The 15,152-nt window shown below is 37.6% G+C and overlaps 1 protein-coding gene across 3 annotated transcripts in view; it reads right to left on the bottom strand.

The window, feature by feature from the left end:
- Positions 1-15,152, bottom strand: part of RABGAP1 (RAB GTPase activating protein 1) — a 226,560-nt gene that overhangs the window by 210,803 nt on the left and 605 nt on the right. The window contains exon 1 of one of the 3 annotated variants that reach the window (XM_007474620.2): positions 12,772-12,894. The exons of 1 other annotated variant lie outside the window; for it this stretch is intronic. The gene's annotated coding sequence lies outside the window, so the exon portion shown is untranslated. Of the gene's footprint in view, positions 1-12,771; positions 12,895-15,152 lie in introns of those variants that run through there. One more of the 3 variants, XM_056812108.1, reaches the window with a different exon arrangement.

Raw genomic sequence — 15,152 nt, 5'->3', positions numbered from 1 at the left:
AGGGAATTTAGAAACAAAATAAAATGTTCTAGGAATATTTGAGAAAGATCACTAATAGCTGGGGAAACAGGAAAGGGTGTTGTGGTAGGGGTAGCATCTTAACGGAGCCTTGAAGCAAGAAAAGTAATGGTATATAACATAAATCTCTTTACAATCTCATTATCCCTTAACTTTCCCTAGCATTCTTACACATTCCTCTACCTCTGCTGTGATCCAGCCACATTGGATTACTACTCAATGATCTGCATACACAGTGCTCCACAAGCTGTTTCTAGGCTTTGGTACTTGTTGAATCCCTACCTGGAATGCCTTTTTTATTTATCTCTACAATTTTGAATTTCTGGTTTCCTTAGATTCATCTAAAATGCCATCTTCTAGAAGAAATCTTTACTGATTCTCCCCATCCCTCCCAGTTGTATTCATTCTGTATGTACTTATGTATGTTTCCTCCATTAGAGTATAAACTACTTCTATGAACTGGTTTAGTCGTTTTGCAAAGCCCTGCCAAATCTACTGAACTGTGTGTACTCTTTGACCCAGTGATACCACTACTAGGCCTATAACTGAAAAAAAATTAAAAAAGGAAAAGGGTCTATATAAACAATTCAGTTATTTATATACATATTTATAGCAGTTCTTTTGGCAAGTAACAAAGAATTGGAAAATAGGTGGGGAAGCATCAATTGGAAAAACAAATTAGGATATGTGAACACAATGTAATGTTATTGTATTACACATATATTTTATACTACGTACTTATTATTAACACATGTATGCTATTACAAATTTAGCATAAAGAAATCATGGAATGGATGGATTTAGAGAAACCTGGGAGAAATTGTATAAACCGAAAGAGTGGAGTGAGAATAAACCTAACAGAAAAATGCTGTTAAAAAAAAAAGCTCTAAAAGACTAAGAGCTGTGATCAATGTAATGAACAACCACAATTGCCAAAGATTGATAAGGGAATGTTTACTAATCCCAGAAAGAAAGGTGATGAATTTAAAGTGCAAATGAGATATGTATGGAGATTTGTTTTGCCTAACAACACATTTGATAAAAAGATTTTATTTTTCTAAATTTTAATTTGGTGAGGGATATTGGAAGAGTATTTGAAATAGTGGGCCTAGCAAAGGGGTTACAAAAACAGGGGAGAAAAGTCACTGAGGCATGTAAGAAGCTGCAAAAAATAAGAACAAAACAAAGATAAGTAGGAAACACAGAAAAGCAGAATAGTAGTGGAGATAAGTGGAATTTATTATATGCTTAAGAAGAAAAGCAACCTACTCATAATACAGCTTTGTGGCTTCTTTCTATGTTTTACTTTTATGTATAGAACTGCTCATCTTTCTTGGTGTTGATTAAAGTCAAAAGTTGGGAGAAAAAAAAAAGGAATATAAGTTCCATGCAGTGAAGGGATGGTTTACTTGTGTGTTTGTATTCTCAGTACTTAGCATAGTAACTTATCTTAATAAATATTTGGAGAACTCAGTGGTTAATATGATCTCTAAAGTCCCTTCAGCTTGAAAATTCGATGATTCTTACAACATTGCATTAAAAAGCTGGTTTTTCTATATTCTTGAGGAATACTACACCCAAATAGGCAATTTGTAAAGAATTATGATCTATCAGAGCAACATGGAGCTGCTCAAAGACTGTATTTAGACATAGAAAAGAGGCCCTAAAGATCTATCTAATCTAACAGCTTCCTTTTGCAGAGAAGGAAACAAATGTAGAGGGGACAGGTTTTTCCTTCCAACCTACAACAATTATTCTCTTCCTGTTAGATTGTCATGGACCATGGCACTAAATATTCAACTCTGGGATACTATGTAGTTAATTTAAAACAAATTACCTTGTAGCTAATACTTAAGAGAAATGCAATAACAGCATCATGATCTAGCTTAACTATAATGTCTATTTGATTTACAGGATCCTGAGTGAGGGCAAATCAAGAATAAGCTGGCCAGAAGGCATGTGTTCTCTGAAGCCTTGTGATAGGAACAGAAGTTCCTATCACAACTATTCCAACTCTAGATGAGAGTTGGAATAACATTTTTGAGTGTTGGTGGACCAGCAAGTACTCAAGCAACATGAAGTGATTACTTTAAGGAGCAGAGATTTACAGCTGGAAGTCCAACTCCCTCATTTTGCAGATAAGGAAACAAACAAAGAGCTGAAGTGGTTTGTCTGAGGTCACATGGGTTTTAAGTATCAGAATTGGGCTTTGAACCTAACACAAAATCTGGTACTCCTGCTATATTATGCCAGATACTATGGAATTGAAACATAGAATTTTAGTGTATGAAGAAGATACATTATTTTATCTAATCAAGCCAACTCATTTATTAAGCATATACTATGTGATAGACACTAGAAAAACAAAAACAGCACCTGTTCCCAAGGAACTCACAGTCTAATAGGAGGATACAACATGGAAACTATGTTCAAATAAGATTCACATGGGATAAATGGATAAATGGGAGATAATCTCAAATGGAAGGCACTGCCTTAATAGTGGAACCTTGAAAGGCTTCTTGCAGAAGATGAGATTTTAGCTGAGACTTGAAAGAAGCCAGAAGGCAGATGAGGAGGGAGAGAATTCCAGACATGGGGGGCAGTCTGTGAAAACAGAAAGATGAGAGATGTGAGTGTTATGTTTGAGAACAGCAAGGAAGCCAGCATCACTGGATAGAAGAATATGTGGAAAGGCAAATGGAACAAAATGGTATCAAGGGCTTTAAAAAACAAAGGATTTTATATTTGATCCCCAAAATAACAGGGAGCCACTGGAGTTTACTGAACAGGAATGAGGAGTGACATGTTCAGGCCTATACTTTAAGAAGATGCTCTTAGTTTACAAATGAGAAATTAAGTGATTTGCTCAAGGCCAAAGAGACTGTAGTATAACTAGAATTGGAATTAAGTTTTCTAACTCCTAGTTAAATGCTTTTTGTTTCTAACCCTTCATGAAAAACTGTTTAGTGCAAGGTTGAAATAAGTATTTCAAGTAGAAGGAAAGGAGCTTTTTATAGCTTTTGAAAAGGTCACTTGTTAGACATAATAAACAAGAACAATTCACATTTCTCTTTAAGATTCAAAAAGCAAATTCCTTAAAACAAGCCTATGAAGTACAATAATAAAGTAGAATAAGTATCCAATTTTCAGTTAAGGAAACTGAGGCCCAGATAGGGGGAATATAGTCAATAAATGTCAGTGGTGAGCTTTGAACTCAGGTCTTCTGGCTTTTTTCATATACCCTATTGCCTTAATGCCCTATAATACAAGTAATAGGAAAATGCATTACCATTATTTCTCTTCCTTATCCCAAAGAGGCTAAAGAGTCAAGAGAAGAAATTGACAGGAAACCGACTTGCTATATTAGTCACATAGTTAGAATTAGTATAACAGGATTCATCTCTAGGCAAACAATATTCAGTCACATCTACTAGGCAGAAGTATTAACATTTGGAAGGACATATAAATCATAGAAATGGCCACTCATGTTCTATCAACCTTCAACACTACATTATCTCCAGTATTCTCCTTTGCTCTTGCTTCAAAGGCCATCCTCGGTAGAGGACTGTTAAATTCCTCAACTTATCTAATGATCACATTGCTTTCCTTTGCCAGGAGCTTGTTTCTCTCTCATCTCTTTCACCTCCCCTCCAACTTCAATTTTTCTTACCTACTCCATCTTTCCTTGCTATCCACAAACATGTTTCCCCCCTTCAAAAGACCTTTACTAAAACTTGCTACTATCTCCAGCTCATGGATGAATTCCTCTTTTTAAAAAAAAACATTTTTATATTTTCTTTTTTCTAATTACATGTAAGAACAATTTTAAGAAACTTAAAAAAATTTAAATTCCAAATTCTCTCCCTCTATTCCTTTCCTCCTTGAAAAGACAAGCGATTTCATATATATTATACATATTAGCTGGGTTGCAAAATGGACAAAAAAAGGAAAAACAAAGAAAAAAATCTAAAAGGATTCTTCAATCTGCATTCAGACTCACTTTTTTCTTTGGAGGTAAATAGCATTTTTCATCACGAGTCCTTTGGAATTGTCTTGGATTAATATATTACTGAGAATAGCTAAATTGCTAGCAGATGATTATCTTACAATATTGCTATTACCATGAACAATGTTCTCCTGGTTCTGCTCACTTCACTTTGCATCAGTTCATGTAAGTCTTTCCAGGTTTTTCTGAAACTCATCTGCTTGTAATTTCTCATAGTACAGGAGTATTCAATCACAATTGTAAACCATAACATGTTTGGCCATTCCAAAATTGATGGGTATCCCCTCAATTTCCAATTCTTTGCTACTACAAAAAAGAGATGCTATAAATATTTTTGTCAATTTAAAGGTCTTTTTCCTTTTTGGGAGGGTCTCTTTGGGATACATACCTAGAAATGGTATTGCTGGGTCAAAGGGTATGCACAGTTTTATAGCCCTTTGGGCAGAATTCCAAATTACTCTGCAGAAGGGTTGGCTCAGTTCACAACTACACCAACAGTGTATTAATATTCCAGTTTTTTCACATCCTCTACAACATGTTATTTTTCTTTTTTTTTTGTCATATTAGCCAGTTTTTGCATTTCTCTGATCATTAGTGATTTAGAACATCTATTCATATATTATTCACAGGTTGCTTAGATTTCCTCTATAAAAATTGCTTCTTTGTATCATTTGACCATTTATTAATTAGGGAATGACTTGTCATAACTGAATTCCTAAACAAACATCTACCTTTAGCCTCCACATCCTCAACTCCCACTCACTTCTTAATCAATGCCTACACTCTGACTTCTGATCTTACTTCTCTCGAAAGTTACCATTATTTTTTTAAAAACTTTTACTTTCTGTCACAGTTACCACTCTAAAAAGGAGTAGGGCTAGGCAAATGGGGTTAAGTGACTTGCCTAGGATCACATAGCTAGGAAGTGTCTGAGGCTAAATTTGAACCCAGGTCCTCCCATCTCTAGGTCTGGCACTCTATTCTGTTACTTATATGCCCCCATTAATTTAAAGGCAAACAAACCAAAAACCCTTACCTTTCATTTTAGAATAGTATGTATTGGTTCCAAAGCAGAAGAGTGGTAAGGATTAGGTAATGGGGATTATGTGACTTGGCCAGGGTCACACAACTAGGAAGTATCTGAGACCACATTTGAACACAGGCCCACCCTCCCAACCCCCCATTGTCTCTATACGTAGCTCTCTATCCACTGAGCCACCTAGCTCTCCCCATCCCCCCAGACTGATTTTTAAAATATCAAATCTGATGGTCTTTTTTCAGACCCAAAGTTCTTGACCTCTACAAGTTTTGACAGTGCCAACCACCCGTGTCTGACCATGGCTTGTCTTCTCTGCTGTATCATCATCCCCTAATATTGTGTACTGGTCCTTCTACTCTTTTTTCTTGTTATATCCTATTTCTTGGTGAGTTGTCATGGGTTCAGTTAACAGAGATAGACAGATGACTCCAGAATCTATACATCCAGACATTATCTGAGTTTCAGATCACAATTAGCGACATCTCTACTTGGATGTGCAGTTGGTATCTAAAATTCTCCACATCCAAAACAAAATATTTTCCTGTCTAAAGTCACCTCTTCCAAACTTCTACCAACACATCTCTCTTATCTTTCTCCTTTTCCTTATTTCAGGTCCTTCATTTCTGCTTAGACAACTTTCAGCAGCCTCTTAATTGGTCTCTCTGCTTCCAGGCTCCCCTCTCCAGTTCACCATACAACTGTCAAAATGGCTTTTCAATAGTGCAGGCCTGACTCCCTTACAAATAACTTTCAGTGGTTCTCTATTGTCTCTAGGATAAAATACAAATTCCTCAGTTCAGTCCTTAAGACATTTACCATCCTACCCTGGTAGTCTTAATTTCACACTATTTTCCTTCATATAGTCCAAGTTTTAAATAAATTGGACTACTTACTGTTCTTACCAGAGTTGTGCATTATATCTCTTACCTACTCATGAGCTGGAATTTATTCCCTCCCTCTTTGAAGTCTTAGCTCAACTCAAGTGCCATTGTTTGGGGGTACTTCTGTAATCTCTTGAGATGCTAGCACTCTCTTCATCATCAAATAATCAGTTTCTGTTAGATTAAAATTAATATCTTCAAGTTGTTTTTCATAAAGTTCATTAATAATCACTTTTAATAGAAAAGGTAGATAAGCATAGATTTAAAGTCTCTTTCTTACTCTAAGTCTGACCATATGTAGTTCATCCTGCAGTATTCTCCATCCATCTCACCTGCCTACTCAGGGAAGTAGAGACACCAGTGGGGTCCATCCATACCCTTTTATTTATGTTCACGGATGCAATGCTGGCATGTAAAAAATAGGATGAACCAGGTCAGCAATCCAGGAGGGGGAGGGGGATGAAATTCCCTCTATACAATCCTCCCTGTGATCCGTTAGGAGACTATGATTATCTACCTTTTCTATTAAGTGATTATTAATAAACTTTATGGAAAATAAGAACTTGAAGATATTAATTTTAATCTAACATTTCCTATGTAAAAGTATTTCCAGAAGAATGTAAGCCCACTGAGAACAGGAACTCCTTCTCCTCCAATTTTTATCTTAGTATCTTCCTTGCCAAGCAGAGTAGACTCTAAATGCTTATCAGGTTTAAAAGGGGTTTATGCAAAATTTAATCTTTAAGAGTTACTAATGATTATATTGTCATAAAAAAAACCTTCTAATTTGGAAATAGGGTTTAAGGAATGAGCTCTACCAGACAGTAGTATAAAGGAAAATTTCTGTCAGAATAGATCCCTGGAAGTAGTATACAAATACAACATTACTAGAACAGCATTTGAAGGTCACAGATCATTAATCTTTAAAGACTAGAACCTAGAAATCTAGCAAAATTGAGAGAAAAATGAACATCAAAGTCAGTTTACATCTCAAATATATTAAAAATATATGAAAGGTTAAGAGTGAAGTGGAAAAAAAGTGCTGAATCTGGAGAAGATTGAATTTGAGTTCTTCTAAAGTATCTACTATTTACCTTGTGACATAAAACAAATCACTTAACCTCTCTGAGCCTCAATTTCCTTTTTTTTTTAAATGAGTAGGTTAAACTAGATGATCTTTTAATATTCCCTCCAGCTCCAAATACACTTTGATGTTAAGTGTGGCCACCCAAGGTACTACATGCAGTTGAATATCAATCACACAAAACTAAAAGAAGGCAGTATGTATATGAGATATCCCCAAAATCTTAGTGCAATTTTATTATTAATGCTTAAAATTACATTGATTTTTGGAATATCTGGTATAACGTTTACCTGTTCATTGTTGAGCAAAAGAGAAAAATAATTTACTGGGAAAGTGAGTCTTCAAAAAACCTCCTTATTTGACCCACAGCAAATCTCTGAAAGCTTTATTAGTAATACTGTAAATTGACGACTACTTCAAATATACCCTTACTGGATTTTCAAAGATAAATCCCAACAGTTAAAGTGTATTCATGACATGGACCCTGGCATATTTGGTCACATCATTGGTCTTCTAATTGCTTGCTTAAGGTCACGCCAATAGTAAAATCCTCAATTTAAATACCTATCCAATCATATCAGCTTATTGGACAAAGATTTAAAAATTAACCCAAATCTGGAGAGGGAAAAAAATACTACTAAACACTGCACAAATGGGCAAGGAAGTAAATTACTGTTGTGAAAGAAAGTGTATTGGATTGGGAATTAGGAGAAATGATTTCTAGTCTTGGTTCTGCCGCTAACTATCTAAGTGACCTTGGGCAAATTACTTCATCTTTGCCCAGATCTCTCAAGTCATGTTAATATCAAACATTTTACGAATCCATGACTCTATAAGATTGTATTTCTTTTAGGAACACTCATATATATCAATTCCTCATACTTATATTTTGTTAGGACTTAAGTTTGGAATATTAAAAGACAAATGTATAATCAACTACAAAGAAACGAAATTTGATTCCATAAATTTTCCTATCTTAAGCTAATATAACATTTCTCAACACTGATTTAGTATTTAAATGATGCTTATTTTTATGCTCTAAATACTTTAGAAGCTGATAATATGTATAACTACACTGAAGAAACTAGAAGAATATTAAATAGTTCAGCAAAAGTTTCTAAACAACCACATCCAACATAAAGACATTGCTCAAAAAAGGTCAAATTTACTTAGCATAGATTTTCTTTAATGGAGATTGTATCTCCCTATTTCACCCATATTGGAAGGGCAATAACCCTACATGGGCCTGATCCTATATAATGATCAGCAAAGGAACTCTGACCTATTTATTTCTCACCTGAACTAGTTTGCCCTCCTCAGGAAGTCTGATGGCCACCCCACTCTCAGAGGCACTACATACTTGGGGTTCTGGATTTAGTGCAGATGCTCAATCAACTTAGCTCACTGCAGCTCAGAACTCTGGAGCTCAAGTGATCCACAAGCTTCAGCCTCCCCAATAGCAAGGAGTAGTATAAGTACATTTATTTGCTAGCACACACTTTAGACCAAGGATTTTTAAAGTAGTCAGTGAACTACTGACCCATGAACTTCAATATAATTTATTACTTTTGCCATCTTATGTACTTTATTTTATGCATTTAACAACATTACTCTGAAGTATCCACAGGTTTCACCAGACTGTTCAAGGGTTCCATGACACAAAAAGGTAAAGAATATGTTTTAGTATAATAATTATCTGGACAAATTTACATAATGTCATTGGAACTCTGAACAAAGATCAATGGTCTTGTCCAACTTCCTTACTTTCTAGAGGGATAAACTGAGGCTCCAAAGGTAAAATAAATGTCACAGTGAGACTGAGGCAAAACCAAATTTCAGGTGTTCTGGTCCAAAGCTTTTTTCCACTACTGACCTATGACCATTTTTTCAATGACCAGAGTAGGTGGCATTGTACATGGGAATTTTCTCTGCAGTGGATTTTTGATAAGATAGTAAACATTAGAAGGAAATATGCAATAAGATTTGTCTAGACCATATAATCATATTCATACTCAACCACCTTTAGTGCCTTTATTATCTCTAAAATAAAGTAGCAAGCACCCGTACCCAAAGCTTTAAACAGTCTGACTCGAGCCTATCTTTCCAGTTTTAGTACATGCTAATTCTAGTCATATCCTGCATTCCTGTCAAAGTTGAATCCTCTCCTTCACTTTCCTGCAATACCTCATATCTCCCTATGTATAAACTCTATCCAGACTTCTACTGATTTACCTTTCCCCCTTTCCTCAAGAGGCCCATTTGAGATGCCACCTCATCACATTTCACATAGCCTTTCATATCTTTCCTTTGCACTTACCCCATTTTTTCCAGAATTATAATTATTTGTATAGCTCTCATTCATACAATTAAGCTCCTTGAGGGCAAGACCTATATGGAATTTAATCTTTGGTAGGACCTTACTAAATGCTTGTTGGCAGAGAAGTACATGAAATATGATGACCTTGTATCATCACATCAGCATTATAACAATGACCATAACGGGGGCAGCTGGGTGGCTTAGTGGACTGAGAGCCAGGCCTATGAGACAGGAGGTCCTAGGTTCAAATCTGGCCTCAGACACTTCCCAGTTGTGTGACCCTGGGCAAGTCACTTGACCCCCTTTGCCTAGCCCATACCACTCTTCTGCCTTGGAGCCAATACACAGTATTGACTCCAAGATGGAAGGTAAGGGTTTTAAATTAAAAAAAAAAAACAAAAACAAAAACAATGACCATAAGACTTATGGCTAAAATTAACATAGAAATCTTACCTATTCAATCCCCTTATTTTATAGATGAAGTTAACTTATTGACTTTAACACTTTTACTCATAAAAGTATCCATAGACCACATATTAGTATCTTTACTGTGCAACGAATAAACTGATTTTTCAGACATTTTAGAAAATTTATTGTACTGTCAGTAATTAAAAATTAGTAAAGTTAAAATACAAAATACTAGAAAATCAATTACAAATATAAATTAGGATGTTACCTTACATGTATTTTAGAAGGTAATGACAATACATTAGACACCTTTTTCAAAGTACAGAAAACTAGAGAATTTCCAAAGTCAAAATATATAAAACTGTCAATTCTAAATTCAAATACCAAAAATTATAGTTATCCCAAAGAGTAACATGAAAAAATTAATTTTTTTCCTATTCAGAACTTAAAAGCATACACTGATAGGAAAGGACTTTAATGTGCTTATTTGTACATCTTACATTTATGTGGAATTTAGACACCAGATTATCGTGGATCATGCACAAATGCAAAAGTTCATTTATTCTTTGGTAAAGTGTAAAATTATTAGAAATCAGTTCTTTGGCTATTCAACTACAAGAATTTAAGGTAAAAAATACAATTCATTTCAACTTCAAATAGTGCCTAACCACTGGCTTATATAAAACAAAACAGCAGGAAAAGCCAGGTCTTTGCTTTAATAAAAATTTCAAGAGTTGTTCAATCTAAAATCTAAACATTTATTTTCTTAACAACAACAAAAAGAACAAGACCCTAAGCCTAAAAGTTCAAATTAGAGCATGTTAGTGACTGGGCATTAGTAATTTGTTAGCTTAACAATGTCTTTCTAGGACATTAGCTTTCTAAAGATAAGTAATGTACTCCATGAATAAAGCCTTAAGTAAAAGCAGAAGGACTGGGGTCATGCAATTTCCATGGTTATGCTTGATAGGTATTGGAAGAGTAATGAAGCCCTAGAAATTAGGAAGCTCAGGGTTCAAATCATCCCTCTGAAAAATACTGACTATATGGGCCAACCCTAGGTAAATCATTTTTACCTCTCAGTGCTCCAGGAACTTTTCTAAGGCTGTAAATTGCTGAGCAACTACAGATCAGCATTGTTAGAGGGAGGTTCATTTACCAATGAAATCACAGGTATGGACCACCCTTCTCTTTCTCTGCTCTTTCCCTTCTACCAAACAAAACATTCATTTTATCCACAAAAGTGCAGTATTTTTAGTTAGATGACCTTTAAGATTCAAATCTTGGATCTGCCATTACCTATATAACCTCTTTGAGCTTCAATTTCATCATCTGTAAAATAAAATGGTTTGACTAGGTGATTTATAGCATCCCTTCCAATTTTAAATCCTAATATTCTATGAACTTTGAGTTTATTTAATTAACATTGACTGATGACAATTTTGAGGGATTGGGGAAAATGATCAAACTGGAATCTCTATCCCACTGTTTCTTAACCCAGGGCTAATGCCTCATCTGTCTACAAAATTTCTATCTTTCAAGTTTAGCTCAAAAGCCTCCTCCTCTTCCCCTATTTCATGAAGCCTTCCCTGATTTTCCTCTCCACCTGGCATTTGCTTTTCTCCCTTCATACCTAGTATAGCATTTTTTTCTTTACTTCCCTTATGGATTTGTAATACCAAATGATACCTAATAATTTAATTCTTTGTGTCGTCTTATCATCCTACTAACTCATAAATTCCTAACTAACTCAAAAAAGGACAGAAACTAAGTGTAACCTAAATTTTGTTCATTGACAATAAGGGCAATTCTTTCTATATAGCTGGTAAAGGTTTAAGTTCTGAGTGTCCACAAGAGACAAGTTACAGGGATGAACTAAAAATTAGCAGCGCCAAGGACTAGGCAAAGAGCTCATAAGAGGGGAAAAATGGCCTGCCAATGCTCAGGTAACTAGGAGAGGCAGTACTATAGCCCAGAATACCTTGGAAATGAGAAGGAACATGCTGCAAAAGGAAAGACAAAGACAGATAAGGGGCAAACATTCCTTAATGGAAGCAGAGGTGGGATCAACATCATGTAAAATGCTCTACTTGGAACAGGAGAGACCTGGCTCTAGTACTCATCAGCCATGAGAATTTGGGCAAATCCCTTCCTCTCTTAGGTCTCTTTCCTGTCCACAAAACTAAGTTGTTTGACAGGAAAGCTTTTAAGTCTGGTTTGTTTTCTTTTTTAGAATAGGAGAGGCCTGAGAATCCTTGCAGAAACAGAAAGGACTTCAAGAGGGAGAGTAAAAAAAGAGCTTGGTGCCATTGAAAGAACACAAAATTCAGAATTTTACTTCTAGTTCCAACTCTTGTCAATAATAGGCCCCAGGTAGCCTTTCGGTAGTATAAGGGTCTAAGACAAGATTTAGGATTTCAGAAAACCTACGAAAAAGTCAAAGCTGCAAAAGCTCTCGGTTACCAATGCCCCTCCAAATTTAGAAATGAGCAAACTGAGGCAGGATAAGATATATCTCTTTAGTCCTGTCCAGGGACAACAATTTGTAATTCTGTGATTGAATTACATATTTTTGCCTAAATAGTTTAGATTCAAGGGCTGAAGGAGATGCTAAAGGGGTTCAGGACAACGATGAGGGTGGTCTCTCTCCCAGGTAAGAAGTAAAGAACAAGCTGACACCCCCACCCAGACAGGGGCAACCGGTTTGGTCAGGGGCTCCTTCCTGCGCATGCGCCCATCACCATCACTGCTTCTCCCCTGCTGCCCCATCCCCCCACAGCTAATCCAGCAGTTTACAGGGGGTCCTAGCCACGGCCAGGGTAAGGAGGTGGGTCTAAGAGCAGACAGCGTCTCAGTAGGGGCCCTAGCCCCCGCAAGAGAGCGAAGCACAGTAGGCTACCACGCTCCCCCTCCCTCAAGGAAGTTCCAGGGGATCACAGTGAGTGGAGCTGCCTCCCCGCCCGCGGAGGATGGTTGCTGGGTGGGTGGGTAGGTTAGAAAGGGGGAACGCGGCCCTACCCGACCCGACCCGCCGTCTCCTCCTCAGCAGCAAGCCGTCCTGTCCCCGAGGCTCCTCAGCTAGGGCCTCCCTGCCCCGCCCCTCGCCCCTCCCGCGTCACGTGAACCGCACTCCTTCCGCCCTCTGCACCGCCTTCCGTTTGTCCCATTGGCCACCCACTTGCGCTGACAGTTTCTATTGGTCTGGAGATGAGGCACGCAGTCCCGGGTCTCCCCACACCGTATTCCTTCCAGTTTCCCCAACTGCCGGAGTCGCAGCGCCTGCGCACATTCTTACCAACTCCCTGGGGTTGGTACTGGGTAGTTCAGGAAGCTGAGAGAGGATTGTGGGTCGGGACTTAATAGGAAAACTGGGACCTAAGGATGTATGGTTTAGAGCAACGCACCCTAGAGTTTTAGGAACTTAGTTCCCTTCTTTTCCAAAGTTGGAAACTGAAGCCCAGATTGGGCAATTTTGTGCTTGAACTTCACTATGTTTGCACAGGTAGTAAGTAGATTTGTATTAGAACCCAGGAGTTTGCAGTCACTATGGTGTAGAGGGGAATGAAAGGAATTGGGTGTCAGATAGCCAAAGTTCCAACCCTCGACACTTGGCTACATCACCATAAACTCCTGGTGCTGTGCACTGGGGATAGAAAAGGATAGAAAAACAAAATACTCCTTCCCTCAAGGAGTTTACGTTTTGTAGGGGGGGGGGGGGAGAAGCGTACATATAAGTAAATACAAAACATGTACAAAATAAATAGATGGTAGTTGTGTGGGTGGGGTGTGATGGCTGGGAGGAGCACTAATAACATCTGGGATCAGCAGAGGAGGAGTTTTCATGTATCTAGGCAGTGGTACTTAAACTGAACTTAGAAGTTTCAAAATCTCAGAAGATAGAAGTGAGGAGAAAGGCAGTGGGGAAAGCCTGTCAGTCAGTCAACTAAGAATTTATTAAAGCACAGAGGCTGGAAATGCAGTGCTTTGTGTGAGGCAAAGCAGGTTTTCCAGTTTGGCTGGACCAAAGCTTGTGAGAGAAGGGGAGTTATATTTTTTGTCTGGAAAGAGCCTAGAGCCAGATTATTAAAGGCTTTTTACTTCAACTAAAAAAAAAATCTGGTTTCCTTATATCAGATGGGTATCTAAAGCGCCATAGAAAAGGGAAGTATTTTCATCATTCCACATTACCTCTCCCTATAAATAATGTTATACTAGGACGTTTGGAATAGACACTGTTCTGCTAGCTTAAATCCAACAATCTAGTGGCAGGACATGGGTAGAGTGTAGGTTCCCTTATAGTAAAGACATTCTATTTTGTTTTTGTGCCCCTGCAGCTTATATTGTGGGAACTAAGTAATGCAAATATTAGGAGACACAACTCCTGCACTTGAGGAGCTAACAGTTACTTAACTGTAAGTGGTTAATTGGATAATGCAGAATAAAGTGGTTCAGAAATTAAGTTTTGAGAACACATCAATCATTAAACATTTAAAGAGCACTTTTTTTTGTAGGGCAGTAGGAGTGCAAGGTTCTTGCTCTTGAGAAGCAGGATATTTAATTCAACAAATATTTAAAGAGTTTACCTTCTAGTGGCCAAAAGATAACTAATCAAACAAGGATCAAAAGGATTTAAAGGAAGAGAGAGAATTTAGACATACTTGTGAAAAACAGCCTTTTCATTTTACTGGTGAGGGAAGGAGATGACTCCTAGGCTACTCCAGATATAACAATGCAAGATTAGGATTTTTTGAGTCGAAATACACCACTATTTGTGGCACCGTATGTTGCCAAATGGTCAGAAGTTTTAAAGATCTGAGGCATTAATAATTGTTGAAGGGTGGGGCAGTCTGACTTTATGAGCCATAACACTGACATTGGACCTGGAAAGGATAGAAAAAGTAGGAAGACAGGTGGTTGAGGGTCGGGGGTGGGGTGTTGGAGAAGGAGATTCAAAGTAGATAGTAAGCTACACATTGGTTCAGTGGGGATGGATTTCCATTGCCAAACCTAGCCAGAATCAACAAACCTTTATGAAGCAAAAAAACAATCAGAACACAAATGCAAGTTCTTGATACCTATCTGGGGCAGGGAAGAAAACGGGATAAAAGTAAGCTTAGAATGGGAGTGGTCCGGAGGAAGGATGAGCGACTGAAAATTGGAAGAGTAAAAGTGAAGGGAGAAAGGACTTGAAGCCCATCTAGGGAGGGAGGCAGGAGCACTTTTAGGAGGTGGCGAACCTAGTAGGCAAGCAGTGGAGGAATGTGTACAGCTTCCTCCCAAGGACCTGGGGTTGAGGAGATCCCTATCAGCAGGAGCAAAGCAAGCATTGACCACAGGCTCAATCTCAGCTAACACAAATGTCATTTAGCGTCCGTGGATTGGCTGGAGATACCCGTCAC

Source organism: Monodelphis domestica, chromosome 1, assembly GCF_027887165.1.
Source record: "Monodelphis domestica isolate mMonDom1 chromosome 1, mMonDom1.pri, whole genome shotgun sequence".
NCBI classification, from domain to species: domain Eukaryota; kingdom Metazoa; phylum Chordata; class Mammalia; order Didelphimorphia; family Didelphidae; genus Monodelphis; species Monodelphis domestica.
Note: the sequence above shows the minus strand (reverse complement) of the source record. Positions and strands in the feature narration are given on the sequence as shown.